Source organism: Callospermophilus lateralis, unplaced genomic scaffold (genome assembly GCF_048772815.1).
Source record: "Callospermophilus lateralis isolate mCalLat2 unplaced genomic scaffold, mCalLat2.hap1 Scaffold_45, whole genome shotgun sequence".
Classification (NCBI taxonomy): Eukaryota; Metazoa; Chordata; class Mammalia; order Rodentia; family Sciuridae; genus Callospermophilus; species Callospermophilus lateralis.
In genome coordinates this window covers 752,384-771,470 of record NW_027514398.1, presented here as the reverse complement: position 1 = coordinate 771,470, position 19,087 = coordinate 752,384, and the positions used below count along the sequence as shown (strand labels likewise).

Sequence of the window (19,087 nt, the reverse complement as noted above, 5' to 3'; positions counted from 1 at the left end):
GAAAGACTCATTCTGTTGAGTCTTCTAATATTTATTCGATAAAGATTTGCTAAGATTAAGCTTGGAACACACAAAACCTGAAAGTGGTGGCATTTGTAAAATTATACAGTATTTTCTGGACTCCAGTAACTCATATTTTCTGCATTGAATCTTTCTCAGTCTGTGTATTTTTTTTTTTACACCAAGATATTCTTATCTCTGGATATAGAACCTCAGGCACTTAGTTCCTTTTTATCACTATTTGTCAATAGTATAAAATGGTATGGGGCAGCCATACCATTGTGTTTACAGGTATTGACACTTAACCAAGGATATTTGTGGCCTCAAAATTTGTTCATTTTCGAGTATCAGATCTAAGCTTCAATTGCTTAATGAGTACTTATTCCTTTCTGTGTGGCTATAACAAATGCCTGAGGCTGGATACTTTATAGAGAAGAGGGGTTTGGTTAGCTCATAGTTAAAGAGATCCAAGAATAAAACACTGACCTGTGCTTAGCTCTTGTGAAAGCCTTCTGCCTACATTACAGTCTGATGGATGGTATCACGGTGGGAGCACATATAGGAAGGAGAGATCACATGGCAATACAGAAAACAAGATCCCAAGAGGATACATTTTTCATAGCAGTCCCCTCTCTCAAGAATTAATGCACTCCTTCCACACATGGCCCACTCCCATGAGAGAGCATTAAACCATTTGTAAGAGTGGCACCCCTGCAGCCTAGTTATGTCCCACCTGGCCCCATTTCTTTTGGAGGTTCCAACACCTTGGCACTGCCACATGGAACCCAGCCTTCATCCAGAACATGAACCTCTGGGGGTCAAACAATGCCCAAACCATAGCACTCTGTCTCTGTGAAGTAGATCATATATTCAGCAATCTCAGGGTTGTAAAATACCCTTACATTCTGAAATCTGTTTTCTTTTAAAAAGGTCTAGCTCAGTGATCCCCAGCTGAGGTGTTTTGCTTCTGTGGGGACACTTGGCAATGTCTGGAGACATGTTTGTCCCAATGGGGAGGGCTGCAGGTACCTAGAGGGTGGAGGCCAGAGGCTGCTTTGCATCCTACAAGGAAATTTCCTTGAAATAAAGGATTGATTGTCTGGCCCCAACACTGGCCTAACTATTGTTTACTGATCCCCATGAGAAAAGGAACATCTTCTATTTTAAAATTACTATTCTCCCAGCAGCCAGTTCTATGCCTGCTTCATAGCATTGCTTAATGAGTACATACTGAATAGATCATTGAACAAGGAATATTTTAGCAAAAAAGCTAACTTGTAGGGAAGGTATTATTAGAAATCAAGATTGGTAACTGAAGCTAAATGAACTCTAGGTAAACTGTCCCAATACAGCTGTTTTTAGACTATACTGTAATATTCAAGTTTATTTTATAGGGTGTACTGGGAAAACTATTTTGAGAAGCTTGGCAGGGATTGAAGCTTTCTAAAAGTATATAGAGTTTTTCTAGAATTTTCTTTACATAATTTGTGTGTGCACTGGCCACTTTGAAGGAAAGGAACTGTTTTAGTTCATTTTGTGGTGCTGTAACAGGACACTGGAGACTGGGTGATGTATGATGAACAGAGATCGATCTTTTACAGTTCTGGAGGCTAGGAAGTCCAGCACCAAGGGCCACAGCTGGTGAGGGTTCTCTTGCTGTGTCATAGCTTGGCAGAGGCATCACCCATGTGACAAAAACAGTATGGGAAAATGAGGGAAGGAGGCCTAACTCGTTATTCTGTCAGTCTCCCCTCTTGTGCTAACTAGCCCACCCCTGTGTTGGTGGCACTGACTCATTCATGAAGGCAGAGCCCTCGTGGCCTAGTGGTCTCTTAAAGTCCCCACCGCCCATGCTGTTGTGCAGGAGATTAAACATCCAACACATGAACTGTGAGGACCACGTTCAAATTATAGCAGGAACTGGAGTGCCTGTAGACTTCCTTGTCATGGCTGAGTCCTGTCACTGGCAAAGGCTCCCTGGGGAGTACTCAAAAGAATGCCCCTGGCACTCTCCCTCCATCCCAGATGCTAAGCGGATCACTCTACAGCAGGGGGAAAGCAGAGTAGTTGGAGGGACTAAACAGATAACTACACAATTGAACCATAAAAAGGAGGGAAAATAGGAAAACACCGCGCTTTCCATTCAGCACCTCGGTCTGTAGGTCCACAGTCCCACAGGTGAGTGAAAACAGGGTGAGGTTAATAAAGCTGGGGAGATCTGCAGAGCTTTGCTTCTTTAAATTTCATTCTTCATATTGACTCATAGCTCCTGCACTTCTGGCCTTTGGTTAGATAACCCTGGCGGCTACCTTAACAAAGCTGAGTGGGACTACATGCCAGAGAGCTGGAGGCCGCACCTGTGTCCCATGAAGCTTACAGGACTGCCACATGGCACTTAGATGGAGAAAAAAAAAAAACCCAAAGGGCTTCCAGAAGCTGGCTTTGCATTTCTAAATCTATTAAATGACAGCAACATCACCAATGCCAACTGAGAAAATATAATGTTAAAATGTCATTGATAGTTCGCGTCGCAGCTTGAGTACAGTGCATGTTTAGCAGTGTGTGCTGGGGTTTGTCATTCCTGCTGCCACCAGGGCCATGTGTGAGGCTGACACCTGATAATAACTGTCTGCATATAGGGCTGCCAGGCTAAGAACAAGCTAGAAAAAAGTGGCTGCAAGGCCAAGGCTTGTGACTCCCCTGAGGCTCTTCTGGGGACCGTCCCTCCTCCAAGCCTGGGATGGGGCTCATTGCATCTCTCCTTTCTCTCTGCTGTCCTCCCAGGAGGAGGACTTCATCTCACCAGGCAGCAGAGAAGAGGCCCAGCAGCTGTGGGAGGCTGAGAAGATCAAGATGTGGCAAATCCTGGACAAGCAGCAGAAGCAGATGCTGGAAGATTCCCAGTGGCTGAGGCAGGAGAAGTCCTTGGTGAGCCTGCGTGGAACACGGGAGGGGTTTCCCTGCTCTCCCCGTGCCCTCTTTGCCTCCCACTAACTGGGACAAATGCATGCCATGCATTCTGGTGTTCAGTTCCAGAATCCTAAGTTTTTGCCTTTGGTCTCCTCTGCAGGACCCTATGGTTAACATGAATGATAAGTCCCCATTGGTAAGTCAACTGGAGAGGCCTCTTTCTAGAGCCACAGCCTGGAAAGGCCTGGTTGCCCCAGGAATCACCAGTCCCTGGGTCTGCCTTTCTCCTCCTTGGGGCTGCCCATCTTGGGACCCTCCCACCCCATGGCCACAGTCTCTAATCACACTATGGATGAGGGAGGGGGGGGCAGTGGGTGGTCCCCAGAGCTGTAGAAGTGACTGTTCTCTTCCCTTCTTTTTTTGTAGACCCCAGAGAAGGAAGCCGGCTACAGTGAGTGTTCCTGCCCTTCCTTGGGGAGTCCCCACCTGGGTCTCTGTGGTACCCCATCTTTGTTTACTGCCTGTGCAGGGGGCAGCAGAGTATGTCTTCAATGTTAAGAACCGTCTATTTGCCTTGTTTTTAATGTGGCATGTGCAAAAGTGGTCAGCTTAGAGTGGAGAGCTACTCCCTGCTCTGACCACCTCCTCGGTCCTCTTCTCGGTCCATCTCCTGCCTGCCTTTATTTGGCAGAGTGGGTGATTCTCGCCTTTCCACTCCTCACTCTGGTGGAGGAAGGTTAAGTAGTTCCATCCACCTCCGACTTCTCCAAGCCCAAGGAATGAACAACACCAAGCCTAGGAGATCTCTCCGGAATCTTGTGCTGAAGTCAGGGAAAGGAGGGGGTGGAGCTGATGATAATGATAAGAAGAGCAAGGACAATGGAAACAAAGAACTTAACACAAGCCAGGCACCAGCCCAAGTCACAAGTATTAACTCATTTGTATTGTAGCAACTCAGAGACAGGCAGTATGTCTCCATTTTACAAAGGATGCAACTGAGACACCAGCTGGTTGATAACTTGCCCAGTGTCACCAAGCTGCTAATTAGCATGGCTCAGGGGTGAGCCTAGGCTCTCTGGTTCCAGGTGACTTCAGAGCTAACCCTCTTATTCTGCAGATGAAAATTGAGACTGGGGGAATACAGATGTGCTGTCTTGGGTGGCAGGGCTCTTTGATGGTGGAGGTGTGAGCAGAACCAGGTGTTCTGATTTCCATCCTTGCTTTCCCTTCCAACAGCTGTGCAGGGCCTGTGTGTGTCTTTGTTCATCAGAGTGGGCATGAATAGCAAGGCTCTACTGGTATTTCATTTACTTGAGCCCCAAATGCTCAAGGAAAATTATTATAGCATCCTTACAAATCTACCCATGAGCAGCTGATACACCAGGGTGGGGGCTCCATGGACCCCCATTGCCTGTAGAGAGTGAGGCTTCTTTTTCATGGGTGACCAAGGCCAGAATGTTGCTATCCCTTGGGCCTGTGTCTATTAAGGAGGAAGCATGCCAGAGCTGGAACTCCCATGAGGTCACCCCATCTCTGCTGTGACTTTGATTTTTTTTCTTTCTATAGAAAACCACAGAGGCCAGCATGCTCTTCCCCTCCCATCTTCCTGGGATTGGGGACTAATACCCCTGGAGTCTCCTGATAATGGAGGAGAGGGCTTTGCTTGATCATCAGCGGGTATAAAGGCAAAGGCCAGCTGCTGAGACCCCTCTACCCACTTACTCACTCACTGTCCTTCCCGTTGCAGCAGAGTTCACAGGGCCCCCACAGAAGCCACCACAACTGGAGGCACAGATAGGTGTTGGCTCCCCCAAGGTTGGATATGAATTGGAGTGGGGATTCCCAGGACTGAATACTATGGTATTTAAAGACAAGCACCTTGCCTCAGGCTACCTCAGTTGGTTCATGTAGAAGCAGGGGTAGAGCCAGGCTCCTGTCCCCACTGCCTGACCCAGAGGAAAGCTCATATGTGCAGCCCTGGGGGAGGACGAGTGGCCCCTGTCTCTTTTGATCGACCCTTAAGCTTTTGGCACCCCTCACCAGATCCTTCCAGTAGCCTGGGTGGCCACTGGTATTCTTTGCTCTAGAACAGTGGTGCTCGATTTCGGCTGCCCATTAGAATGACCTGACGGGCACTGACCAACCTGGACCCCAAGGCTAGGTGATGGTTCCATGGGTCTGGTTAGGCAATCACCAGAATGTGATTAGGCTCCCTGGCTGGACAGCCATTGTCCTGGAGGCAGAAGGGAGGGATACAGGCCCAGGAAAGGTCACTATTTCTCCACAAAAGAGTCCTTCCTGGTGGGCTGGTGGCTGAGTTGCCTATCCACAAAAGAACAGCAGTGGTAGCAGTGTCCTCCCAGGTCCCCCAAGCCCCCTCTACTTCTTGTCCTTAGTCCATCCAGTCCACAGCCAACCTGGACAAGACCGATGACCTAGTGAACCTCAATGTCATGGAGCTGGTGCGCGCAGTGCTGGATCTCAAGAAGGAGCTCTGCCAGCTGCCCCCTGAGGGCTACGTGGTGGTGGTGAAGGTGAGAGCCCAGGCAGAAGGGACCCAAGGAAGTGGGGCTGTCACCCCTGAAGAAGGGGGTGGTGTCTCCACCCATGGTCAAAGGGAAGTTGGTTCCTGGAACCCCCAAGATGTGCTCTGGCCAAAGCAAACAGGGCTTTGTGGAAAAGAAAATAGCAGGTGCTAACAGCTGCCCTGTGCCTTCCTCCTTCCAGCCCCACATGGGGCTGACTCTGAGGAAGCTCATTGGGAGTGTGGATGATCTCTTGCCCTCCTTGCCATCATCTTCGAGGACAGAGGTAGGTGTCCTATCCTAGATGGTGTCGAATCTGTCCCTTCTCCCCATACCTCCACCTGTTCCTAGTTGCATTTCTAGCAGAGGTCCCTAAGCCACCTGGGCAGTCCCATTTCTGTCCATCAGGAGACTGCACAGCATCTCTGGGCAGCCACCATCAGAGGGCCGAGAGGCCCCCAGGAGCCTGGCCAGCTTCTGGGGTGAATTTCCTATCAGGTCTCAGATTGCCATAAATTTTTATTGAATGTGGATGTGCAAGAGGGCATGCCTGTCTCCTCTCCCCACCCTTTATCCTTTATCTACTCACTGGACCAAGGTCAAGGTGAATGTCTCATTGAAATCCTGTCAATGAAGCCCTGGGAATCCCGGTGTTCTGCTGACACAGCCCTGTGATGGCCACCAGGGACCTAGCCTGATCCCTGGGACTTGTGAACACATTATCTTACAAGGCTAAAGGGGTTTGGGGGATGTGATCAGTGTGAGGCTTTTGAGAGGGGGAGATTATGTGGATTACCCAAGTGGGCCTGTGTCCTTGTTAATGAGCAGCGGGAGGAAGGTCAGAGAAGGGCTGTGATGACAGAAACCAAAGTCAGAGGGACACTGCTGTTGGAAGGTGCAGTTTCAACCCAGGGAAAGACAGGGAACACCCTGCCCAGCTCTAGAAGGAATGCAGTCCAGTCTGCACCCTGGTGTTAGCCTCATTGCGCCCGCTCAGAAGTCTGACCTGCAGAACTGTAAAGGAATGACCTGTGCTGCTCGGAGCTGCTAGGTTTGTGGTCATTTGTTACTGCAGCTGTAAGAAGCTGATCCAGGGCTACTGGACATTTGTCGGTTGTCTGTCTAGAAACCAAATGTGGACCTCCCATGGAGCCATGGGATCCTCTGCCTCTCATGGTCAGCCATCTGCCACATGATCCATGTGGCATGTGGCCCATCCCATCACCACCCTAACCATCTGCCTGCTCAAGGCAAGACAGAGCAGGGACACTTGGGACATTTCTCAACCTGCCTCTGGGTGGCAGCAGTAGCCCACAGAGGCACCCCATCTAGGCAGGTACCATCAGAGGGCTGAGATGGCCACCAGGGACCTAGACAGCTTTAGGGCAAATTTCCTGAGGAGAGGTCAGATGTGATATGATAGCTTTGTATCCTAGGGATGACCATGTACTCACTCGCTCATTCAACAAACATCTCTTGTGTTTCATGTGCTCAGTGGGCTAGGCTCTGGGCATGTGGTGGTTAAAAAAAATCCCAGATCTCTTGATTTGATGGTAGACAGTTACAAAATGGCACAAGGATGTGGACCCTGACCGTTCACCTGAATTTTGGTGGTGTGAAGGGTTGTTGCGACTGGATTGCGTATGGGGTGGGGTCAGGCCATGCTCACACGATTGGCTAGGGGTTGGGATGCCCACTCCAATCTGTATGGGGGGCTGGTTTCAGCCAGGCCTAGACCCACCTTGTCCCCAGGGACTTCAGCCAATACCCTTCCCAATGGCCAAGCAACTCGCCTGTCTGTGTGCTTTCCCTACAGATTGAGGGGATAGAGAAGCTGCTCAACAAGGACCTGGCAGACCTTATCAACAAAATGCAGCTGGTGCAGCAGAATGCCTTGACCTCCCTGAGTGAGGAGTGCAAGCGACAGATGTTCACGGCTTCCCACACCCTGGCCGTGGACGCCAAGAACCTGCTGGATGCCATGGACCAGGCCAAGGTCCTGGCCAATCTGGCCCACCTGCCTGCAGAGTGACCTAGCATGGTGGCCACCCACCTGCATCTTCCACCCCCACCGGTCATGCACCTCCCCTGCCTTGCCTTTGGTCACATGGTCTTCTCAGGGAAGGACCTGGGTGAGGGGTCCTTCCCTCACCACTTTGCATGAACCCCTCCCCGCCCCACCCCAGACTGTGCTGTTCAGGCTGCAGCTGGATGGAGGGGACTCTGGATATTGACGCAGGGTTGGTGTGACACACATGGTTCCAAGATCACTGTCGTCGCCAGCTACCCCTCCTACCCCAACCTGGGTGCTGAAGCCTCATTGGGGTCACAGTAGTGTCCCTAGCAGCCAAAACACCTTATGCATGGACATGGCGGGCCCATATGGGAACCAAGCTATTTCTTCTCCTTCCTCTCCAGCCCTCAGGGATCCCCTGATGCACAGAGGGGCCAGGGAATGGCTTTATTGGGGGGGGGGTCAGGAGGCTTGAAAGATGGGGGATGGGCTGGCTTTCTTGTACAGTGTATATTCAAATTTATTTAATGTGAGTTTGGTCTGGACTGACAGCTGGGTTTCCTCCTGATGGGGAATCTGGAACACAGTCCAAGAACAAACTGATTGGGAATTCTGGCACAGGACACTGTTGTTATCACACCAAGTATCTGGGGAAGGAGCAGAGAGACAGTGGCCAGGACTGGACTTTGGACTACAATCTGCTTTATCCCTGGCAACCTCCTCTCTTTCTTCCTTAACCTTCCCTGCCTTTTCTTGCTCCTCTTCTCCCCCTTTTCTCATCTGACCCCTTCCTTTCTCAAGTGTTTGTGTTGAGCCTTCTATTGCCTCCTTTCTATCAGATTTATGGTTGAATTAAACTCATACCATTTTCTTTGTGGTTTGTTGGACTGTGGTGTTGGTTTGATGTGCCCTTTGTGGGAGGAGGCTGGCCATGAACCACAGCCAGGCAAGAGATGGATGGTGTTCTTTTGGGTGCAGATCAAGGGCTGATGGATGCTGGGCCATGGCCAAGGAAAGCACCTGGCAGTGGGACAGGTGTGCTCCAGTCCTTGGTCCCAACTGGTCAGTAGGGTACCTGACTCAGGGGCCACTTTCCAGGAGGGACCCAGGGCAGTTTCATCCATGTGGCATCTCTTTCAGCTGCACCCAGACCACTTGGGCTCTAGCGGGTCACACAGCTGAAGGAACAGCAGACTTGGCTTTATTTAACCACTTTACTCACATGCAAGATGGATGGACATGAAACATTAACAACACAGATCTCCATGCTGTTCCTACAGCAGATCACCTTTGGGAGCCTCAGTTAGGCAGAGAGACAGGGGTTTGAGGGCGGGGGCTACAGAATGAGGAGGAATGAGGCTAGAGGGCCATGGAGTTGGGGGGGGTCTCAGGAGAGAACTCAGGAGCAGGGCCTGGGCCAGGGTCACAGGTAGGTAGGTCTTTCCAGATGTGTGAAGGAGTGTTGTGTGCTGAGGAGGAGGAGGTTCAGAAGGACAGGACCCCAAGATGGAGGGGAGTCGGCAGTTTGCCCTACTCTGCTTGCTGCCTGGTTCCCAGGAAGCAGACAATGATAAAGAGCCAGAGGAAGATTCTGTCGATGACCATGGCAACACACTTCTAGTCTTCTCTCACCTGCGGGAGAAATGGGCTCACAGTGACAGAGGCCAGGTCTCAAGAAGTGTTCCTCTCATGCTCAGTCCCTGTAGGGACAACCACAGGGCAAAAGCAACTGTCCCCTGAGACCCAAGGGGAAGCTAAGACTGGCACAGGTGCAGAGATAGGGTGGAGGGAGAAACAGAGCTGGCCCAAGCCCCATACCACCCTCTCCTGTGTCCCACCTATGTCACCCTTCACACTGCCGGGGCTCAGCAGGTTTCAGGCAAAGGGACTAGAGGAACACAGAGAGGTGCTGGTACCATCTAAGGAGATGGACTCCCAGTGGCTGCCGTGATTTCAGTGCAGAGAAGGTAGTGGGTGGGGTAGGTGTGACTCAGGGCAGGTTAGTGGGTGGGCTTTGTGTAGCCTGGATTCCCAGCCCAGGCCAGGGATGGATGCCTAGCTGCTCCCAAATTAATGATTAATTTTCTCATTCACTTATCAAGGCTATCCAGTGATACTTTCCAGCCTTTCACCCTTCCCTAAGTTGATAAGAAAATGCTGATGCTGAGTGCTAGATAAGGCAGAGGCTGCGGAGAGGACCAGCCTCGTACAACCAAGAATCTGCAGGGTTTGTGGTTGACTCATGAGCTTCACAGAGGGCCTCATGAGCAAAGAGGAGAGGGGACCATCTAGCATAAAAGAGGAAGGCCACTACCACAGGGGGCTATCCCACCAGGCTCTCCTAATCCCCCCTCCACCTCCCATCCCTGCCAACTCCTGTAGGTAGTGGCATAGCATGGCACTGCAGAGTCCACATCTAAGCATGCCCTTCTCTGCTTGCTGTCTCCCAGTTAGGCTGAGCAGGGACATTCTTTTCCTACTGCCATCAAGTGTCCCAAGAGCCAGCTAAATGTTCTCTCCCAATTGATTTCAGACTCTTTGGAGCCATGAATGAGTGAGGCCAGCCCACAGGGAGGGGTCCAGGTTGGTCTAGCTACCACCTTGAGGTGGAAGTTTTCCCTGCTAAGCTGGTAGGGTCACCCAGGGGAGGCCCTCACCCAGATCTCACTCACCGAAGAGTCAGCATCCTCAGACCACAGGTGGTCAGTAATATAGTGCACACCTTCCAGGGCTTTCTGTATGCAAAGCGACAGCAAGACCTCAGGCTCCCCAGAGTGAGCCTCGGCCCTGGGCCCTGAGGCCGGTGGGTTCAGGCATCTGCGGCCATAGATGATACCCATGGAGGGGGCTGGATGGCCTGCACACACCCATCTGCCTGTCTCTTCTTCCTCCTCTGCCTCCTCTCTCTCCTCTGCATCCATGTTGGTCTCCAACCAGTAACAAGATGGGCCAAGTTTCAGGCCTGGGGAGTCGTGTGGCTCCAAAGGAGGCCAGTTCATCAGTAGCCACCAGGGCACACGTCCCAGCAGGGCCACCCGCACCCAACAGGGCATGTTGTGGGTGCTGGGGAAGCCGTGGTGCACGTTGAGCACGAAGACGGTGATGACAATGGAGAGGGTGACGAAGATCATAGTGAAGAGCTGGTACTCGCTGGTCAGCAAGAGCAGCATGGAGATGCACAGCGTGATCTTCTCGCCGCAGTCGGAGGGCAGGTAGAAGACCAGCACGGTGAGGCAGGAGATTAGCAGGTGCGGGATGATGAGGTTGATGGTGTAGAAGAGCGGCAGCCGGCAGATGACAAAGGCGTAGGTGACGTCAGGTTAGATCTCGGGGTAGCAGTCATACTTCTTGCTGTTGTAGGTGCCCGTGGCATTGATGATGGCCCACTCACCACTCTCCCAGTAGTCCTTCAGGTCCACCGTCTGTTCCATCGGCTCCAGGTCGATCTTGCTCTTGTCATAGGTCCAGGAGCCAGACTTCATCTTACAATTCTGCTGGTGGAAGGGGAAGAAGGTGACGTCGATGCTGCAGGAGCTTTTGTAAATGTCGGGGGGCACCCAGTGCACAGTGCCCATGGAGAAGAGGTGCGCTGTGGTCAGGTGGGTCACCACAAACTCCCCATCTGCACTGCGGAGAGAAGACCAGCTGGGGGCTCTGCACACCCACCTGACCCACCCAGACTGCTGCAGAGAACAACCTGAACAAGGCAGTTCTTAGCTGGCCAAGTGTCCCATCTTTTGCAAGAGTATAAAATTCCCCCAGAAGATGGATATACTTGAGTTTTCTTTTGATATAACATTGTTTTAATTGCAAAAGTTGGAGTTTTGAAGAACACTGGAAAGTACCAAGAATTTTTAAAATACCCACTATTAACAATGTGATATGATACATGTCTATTCTACTGTCACGCAGACAATGATTCTGATGGTTTTGCATATTTGAGGTCACAGGGTGTATGCAGTTCCATTGCCTGTTTTATTCCTTTAATATTTTAGAGTGATAATTTTGAACTGTACTTTCCTAGCACACAGTGAGCAAGCAGCTTCTTAGGTAGAAGATCATGACTTTCCCACTTGGATCTTTTGTTCTTTGCTCAAGAGACCTAAGATTTTGGCTAGTGAGGAAACTTCCTGGAGTCCATGCATCTAACCTCAACCACTAGGGCCCCCCTAGGAGGCAGCTTGGCACCAACAGGAGGCTGGCTGCAGTGCTCAGGGAGGATTCAGCCAAGGGAGGGGAGGGGGCACCACAGCAGAGGGCCCTGCAGGAACAAGAAATAGCTGTGGCCAAGGAAAACCTTAACAGTGCTCACTGGAGCCACCAGGTGGGCATCATAGTGACTGTGGTAGATGAGGTTGGGGACTTCGTGGGAATGAGAATCCAAAGACCCACAAGGACTATGGGGACACTGGAACAATGGTGACCAATCAGATGGGACTTCGTCAACTCCCCCTTAGCTTCCTACGGTCTGTCCTAAAGTCCAGGGAATCAGAATACAAGGGAGTTTCCCATGGAGTAGTTCCAGGGTAGAGAGACAGACTGGCTGGAAACAGGAATTTTGAAAGAGAGTAACAAATACATCAGGCAAAAAGTCAAAAAGAAAAAAAGAAAAAGAAATTAAAGGCATTTTGGTCATTTCACATAATTGCCACTAGATGGCAACATGCACCCATTTGGTTGAAGGAACAGTTCTATTGATTGGCCAGAGTGTAGTACCTGGGTGGAACAGATGTTTCTTTATATGTCTACAGAAGTTTAACTGGGCTTTTCTTGTGAAAATCAAGTCTTAGTGGTCATGGCTTTATTGACAATCCTGAAAATTGAAGTTGGATTTGACCCTAGGACTTTGCTCATATCTCTGCCAAATGCTCAGGAAGTAGAAACTAGAATGTTCCTGGGTGCCAGCTCCTGGGTACAGAGCAATGGGGTGGGGGTATGAGTCAGCAAACACAGGTACCTGCAGTGTCAGACCTGCCAGGTCACCCAGTGGCAAGTGTGTGTTTACCAAGACGGCTTAGGTGAGAGGGCGCTGGGCCTGCCCAGGACCAGACAGTGTAAGAAACTGGTGTAAGGAACCACTGACCTCTCTCGAGGTCTAGAAATGGACTCTCTCTCTATGTTTTATTGGTCAAAAATATCATTTCCAAGGTAGGGTCCAAGGGATTGGGAAGTGCTCAGTAAGCTGGTTTCTTTGCTGCAGGACTTAAAACAGCATTTAAAACGCTATTGCGCTCTGCTGGCTTCCAAAGCCCTTGGCAGGGGATGACAGACACACAGTGTGATCCAAAACCATGACCACAGAACCTTGTCATAGGTATTCATATCTTAAGGAAGCAGCAACCTTCTTTAGAAAATGGTTTTAGACAATTATAACACCTTCTTTTAAATTTGAACTTCTTAACTTCTCAATGAAGAATTGCCTGATACTAAACAAACTAATAAAAATATAGATTTCTATTTCTCCTATCAAAAAGTATGTTAATTCATTGATTTTTGCCCACTGGGATTCTCTATATACTCCTCCCCCCCCCACCCTCCAGCTTCTGTTAGATTCTAGTTGTTAGGATGAGATTGATCCTTTGGGTCTTGAATCCAAAGCAAGTATAAGAAAACATGATTAAAGAAAAAACATACCCAGTGAATTTGTTCTTCAAAGGTGCTACTATAGGATGCCACTTACCTGTTCAGACAATATTGTCATCCTCTAAATTTTCAACTCTTAAGTGTTTTTAGAGAGCCTGAACCACATTTTCCAAAGGATACTCAGAGTTGGCAAATCTGTCCCATATCACCTTGCTACAAATGAATACATCTTCAGTGCCCAGTAAATGGTGTGTAGGAGGGAGAGAACAGAATGAAAGGAATAAAAGAATACAGAGGAGGGGGTTCTCTGCTAAGTATTGAGAGGGAAAGGATGAAGCCCTCCAAGTCCCCTTTACTATCCCTCCTGGTGATCTTCCCAGGGCTCCATGGCTTCCTACTTGTTGGAAAGGACAATGTCAGGGATCCAGATCATCTCTGAAGGGACCCGAAGGGAGGTGATGTTGCCAAAATCAGCGAGGTTCCAGCACAGCTTGTAGTCCCTCCACTCCTGCGCAGGGGAGGGGTCCCATCACTGCCATGCCAGGGAGGGGCCTCTGTCAACCTAGGCTGAGCTAGGGATTCAGGAGCCCCCAGAGCCCCACCCAGCCCCACAGAACGGAGAGGCTGCAATGCCAGGAAAGGGCTCTGACCAAGGAACCAGGCACACCCTCCCAGATAAACACCCTCCTCACTTTGCCCCCACTTCAGTAGCTAACTCCCAGGCAGGTGGTGTCCCCATCCATGCCCCTGGTTCTCTTTTGCCTCCCTGGCTGACTCCGGTGAGGCACTGCAGGATCTGAGCTGAAGTCGTGTTTCAGCACATCACAGTTTACAGAAGTGGTTAGATTCTCCATCCAGGTAGAGGCTCCAGAGACAGCCGGCCAGGGCATGCTGAGCAGGTGGAAGTGAGGACCACAGAGGGGAAAAGCCACCTGCCAGAGGCATGCGGCTAAGGCTCGGAGCTATTTGTGACCTCCAGAATATGTTCCAGAGATCTCCCTACCCAGGGGATGGCCCAGGAGGGAGCAAGAGTTGCTCTGGACTTCACTCCTGCTCCCCCCAAATCATGTCCAAGTGAACCTATGTTTCTTTCCTCCGATCAGTTTTTATTCTCTCTCCATTCCATTCATCATGTTTTCAGTTCCAATCAACATTTTGGGGAACCCACATCAAGTTGGGGCATATTACTGTCCTCAGGCATGTGGTAGTAGGTTGAATCACATTCATTTTACAGATGAGGAAAATGAGGCTCAGAGAAGCTGAATAACATGCTCAGCATCTCAGGCTAGTCAGAGGTGGTGATGGATTGATAGCCCAGGTCCCACAGCAGTGTATGTTCTCACCTCCTGCCCAGCCCCTGGCCCAGGTGACCAGACCATGGGGACAGCTGCAGTGACCTAGGTTCTAGGCCTACCCCAACTACACACACAGTACCTTCCTTGTTCTGGTCCCCAGTTGGCACATCTGTAAATATGAGCCTCCTCACGCTCCAACAGCTCTGGGATGTACAATATCCACTCAGAGTCTCTGGACCAAGGTCTAATTTAAACTAAGTAGCTGAAACACCACACCCCAACACCATCCAGGGCCTCCTGGGGGACAGGGATTACAGAAAGGGCACTGGAGGACCAGGCACCCATTCAAAGGACTCAAACAGAGATGCCAATCAACATTCTGGTGGGTGTGGCTCTCTGCATGTTTACCTCTGCCCAGGGACAGTCAGGTGCTGGTAGGGAAGGGCACCAGCTCCTCTTTCTCACATTCTACTGCCACCTCTATGTCAGAGGCCTTCAGAGCATCAGAGCAGATCAGGAGGGGTAAGAAGGGAGGGAACACACTGGGGTTCTCATGAGACCTGTGCTCTAATGAGTCTGCCCTAGGAGTGGCCCATCCAGGAGGGCCACATGCTCTTTGGCTGTCCTTCCACTGAGAGGTGGGGTCTATGGCCCCTCCATGAATCTAGCTGAACTCCTGTATTGCCCTGACCTACAGAATATGGCAAGATGGATGCTGAGCCCATTCAGGCCATCAGAGACCAGCAGGTTCTGCCTCTCTCTAGGGACCTTCCTTCTGGGAGCCCTGAGCCACAAGTGGGAATCTGACTTCCCTCCTGGAGACACTGCAGGAAAAGACCCCAAGAGGTCCTGGGCAGGGCCAGGAGGCCAGCCAGGCCCACCCTTTCAGAACTTTCCAAACACCCCTTCTGTGAGTAAAGTTTGTCCTTAACCCTTCAGAACAGGACAGCCACCAGCCAGATGCTCCCAAGTAGTCACCATGCAAAGCAGAGCAAACACTCAAACTCCTGACCATGAAACTGAGATACGAAGCATCCAAGTGGCTCTAGTTGGCGAGCTTCGGGTTTGTCAAGCAACACAAACAGGGAACTCAGTGTTCTTTGGTAGAAGGAGCAGAGCCAGGCACACCTGGGTGCCCCCTTTACTGTCCCAGCCACACCCTGCTTCTCATTTTCCTCAGCTGTAAAATGGGCAGAATGAGACCCCCCTGGGGTTTTGGTGACAATGCAGCCTGTCCCCAAGCAGCAAGGACTATGAAATGTCCATTTCTAAGAAAGGCATCTCTGGCTCTCTGGTGACATGTCCAGGGAGTAGACTCAGAGCCTGGCCATGAAAGCAAAGTCCGCTGGAGAGGTCACTTGCAACCAGATGACCCAAGTGGCAGGTGTTCACCAACCTTGAATGCAGCAGCTTGCTCCTGTCAGGGAAAGGTACAGGGAGGGGTGGGGCAGGGTCCAGCAATGACTGTCCCCCCCTGCTGGGAGAATCCTCACCTGCCTCAGCCAGACATTGGTGGTCATCATTTGGTTCTTCTCATCCTGGCTGGTAAGAGGGAGAGGGCAACAGAACCCGAGCACAGGATGAGTGAGGGGGCTGCAGGGATCCCCACCCACAGGAAGAGCCTCTGTGCGGCACCCAAGCCCAGCGTCCCTCCCAACATTCCCCTGGACTCAGATTCTTCAGGGTCACACAAGAAACCCCCCTGCTGCCCTCTGCTGCCCCAGAAGGGGATCTGAGCGAGAGAGGGGAAGGGGCTGTGGCAGCCCAGGAGAAACAGGCTGAGGTCCCCGCTGTAATGGAGATGGGCTGGGAGGCTGGGGGGACCCTGGGGAAGAGCCTGGGGTCTGGAGGCTGATTCTGAGGGGCCCAGGATTGGGAGACAGGCCCACCACATCAATGGGCTGGGCAATGGACAGTCCTAAGCCCACGATCACCATGTCTGAGGTGTTGGGCACCAGCCGTGCCCAGCGGTTATAGCCCCTGAAGAGGTATTTGAAGAGGCAATCCTCAGCCTGGGTGTGAGGGCCTCACTGAGTCAACACTGTGGGATGGGAGAGAAGAGGAGAGGTCTCCAGAAGCCAAGGAGGCAGCGGGCATCCGGCTTCCCATCAAAGCAGAGGCTGCCATCTGTGTGAGCTTCAGCTTGCTCATCTGTCAAGTAGGATGTGAATCCAGATTCCACTTCAAACCCTGTGGAGGACTCACTGTGATAATGTTCATCACAGCTGTGCAGAGCCCCGTAGCCACAGTGCACTCGCTCGTGCTGGTCATCAGTACTGGACATCAGTACCTGTGTGATATTAGATAACAAAGCCAGAGTGCTGCGGCAGGGAGGGGGGAGATCCAGCCCAGGTCCCAGTTAAGGTGCAGGGAGGGGACTTGCCCCATGACAGCAAGCCTGGTGGTGAGCAGCATTAGTTTCCACCCAGTCATCAGAGGAACCAGCAGTGCCAGCCGTAGCCCTCGCCACTGAGGGCACCTCCCTGAGTTGTTCCTAAACCGCTGGCACTTGCCACCTCTCATCAACTAGGCCAACCACTGTCAATGGGTCTCTCAGGGGTTTTTCAGTACTCTGCCAATGGCTTTGGCACACCAAGGCTCTGCCACTGAGTGAGTGGACAGCTACTGCTCCAAACCCAGAACCGCAGCAGCTCCAGCTGGGACAGAAAGCCTGGCAAGGACAATAACCACCACATGTGTGTCCTGGGTGCCTGCTGTGACCCAGGTGCTAGGCACAGGCTTTCCTTCTGTCCCCACAATAGCTCTGGGAGGTCCGCTGCACTATTTGTGTTTTGCAGATGAGCAACACTGAAGCTGGGGACATTCAAGGTAACACAGCTGTTAATATCAGCGCTGTGACAGCCCCTCCACCTTCTCCCTGTGGAACCAGGAACCAGCCTATGACCTCTAACATCCTTGCTGCCTTGAGGACTGCAATGAGCCCACCTGCAAGATATCCCCCCACCTGGCACATGAGCACACAGCGGTGAAGTCCCAGAGATAAGGCAGCCACTCACCTGCTGGGAGCAGAAGGGGCCACAACAGGCCAAACTTCATCCAGGGTGGCAGTGCAGAATGGGAGGGGTCCATGGTCTCAGAGGAGGGTCTGGCTTCCCCTGCACATCCAAAAGAGGGCAGGTACAGCTTGCTGTGGTCTAATCTGGCAGGATGTCACCAAGCTGGCATGGCAGGGGGCCACTGGATTCTACAAGGCTCCTTCTGCTGAACCTGATCAAAGCCAGAGAAGGACTCTTGAGTCATGCCTCCTCAACACTCCACAGAGGGGTGCAAGGCCTTCCAGGAGCACCGGGCTCCTGGACTATCCCCAGCTTGACTGAGGAATCCATGTCTCCCACTTTCCAGTGTCAGCCGGCTGCTCTCCCTAGACAAGGCTGACCTACCAGGGGGCACCCACGTTCCCATCACTCTGGCTTCAGCACCTCATCTGTAAAATGGGGATAATTTCACAAGCTAGTCAGCAGAAGAGCACAGGTACCAGTCACAGTAGCCTAAAGGTGGAAATGGTCCAACGTCCACCAACTTATAAACAGATGAAAAAAGCCATTGGATGGATGTGATGCAATGTGATTCAGCTACAACAAGGAATGGGGTGCTAACATGGGGCCACCACGTGGAAGAAGCTGGGAAACAGCCCAGACCCCAAGAGGCCAGTCACAGAAGCCCCTGTAGGATGAGGACAGAAAACTCCACAGAGACAGAAGGACAACCAGGAAGTGGATCTGGGGAGGGAGGGTGGCGAGGGATTGCTTAAACATCACTGGGGGGTTCCTTTTGGGGTAACAAAAAAGTTCTGGAAATACACAGTGGGATGACTTCACAATTCTGGGAGCATTTCTAAAGGGGCACTTCTATGCTATGTGAAGTATACCTTGAAAATGCTGTCGTTAAAATGCTTCTGGATTAATAAGAAGCAGCCACTCTCAGGCCATGAGGATGGTGGTGTGTGCAGAACACAGCAATGAGATGGAGGCAGCGTCAAGAACGTCAAGAACGGTGAACTGCTCGACTTGTCATGGCAGCAAGAGTTGGGGAATGCAGAATTTTAGGTGTATATATTATTGTATGTCCTATGTGATTTTAAACTTGTCACTAAGGTAACATGTTAAGTATTACCTTTAAAAGTGGGCCCATTCATGGGCTGGGATTGTGGCTTAGTGGTAGAGTGCACCCCTAGCATAGGCAGGACCCGGGTTCCATCCTCAGCACCACATAAAAATAAAGGCATTATGTTGTGTCCATGTACACCAAAAAAAAAAAATGGCCCATTCAAATTAGTTTTTTTAAAGAGCTGTTTTTATTGGGAGAGAAGATGCCCTCTGCTTGGGTACACTCTGCATATGGGGTGCAGACATAACATTGGCTTTCTGCACAAGCTGTGGGAGCAGGGTCTCCTTTGGGGATGGTAAGAATGTTCTAGAACTAGATAGTGGTGATGGGTGTAATGGTAAGTTTTATGTTAAGTGTATTTTAAACACAATTTCTAAAAACAAACAAACAAACAAGAACAAGGCTAAGAGAGTGCTTTAAAAATGTAAGCCACCTCGTGCATGACAGAATTAGAATAACCGTTAACAGAGGCACAAAACCACATTCTCCTTCTCAGCCCTCCTTGTCCCAACATCTCAGCAGTGAGTCCACACATCACCCATGATCTTCTGCTTCTCCCCAAACCTGTCACACTGCTCGCTTTTGCCCTCTTGCCAGGAAAAGAGAACTGGCCTGGAGCTTGCAAATGTGGC

General features: G+C 50.9%; 2 pseudogenes; one reads left to right on the top strand and one right to left on the bottom strand.

Moving 5' to 3' along the window:
• LOC143388899 (protein-tyrosine kinase 2-beta-like) overlaps positions 1 to 7,467 on the top strand; it is a 53,716-nt pseudogene extending 46,249 nt beyond the window's left edge.
• A 1,512-nt stretch (positions 7,468 to 8,979) lies between these two features.
• LOC143388898 (neuronal acetylcholine receptor subunit alpha-2-like) lies at positions 8,980 to 16,279 on the bottom strand (annotated as a pseudogene).
• Positions 16,280 to 19,087: the final 2,808 nt, after the last annotated feature.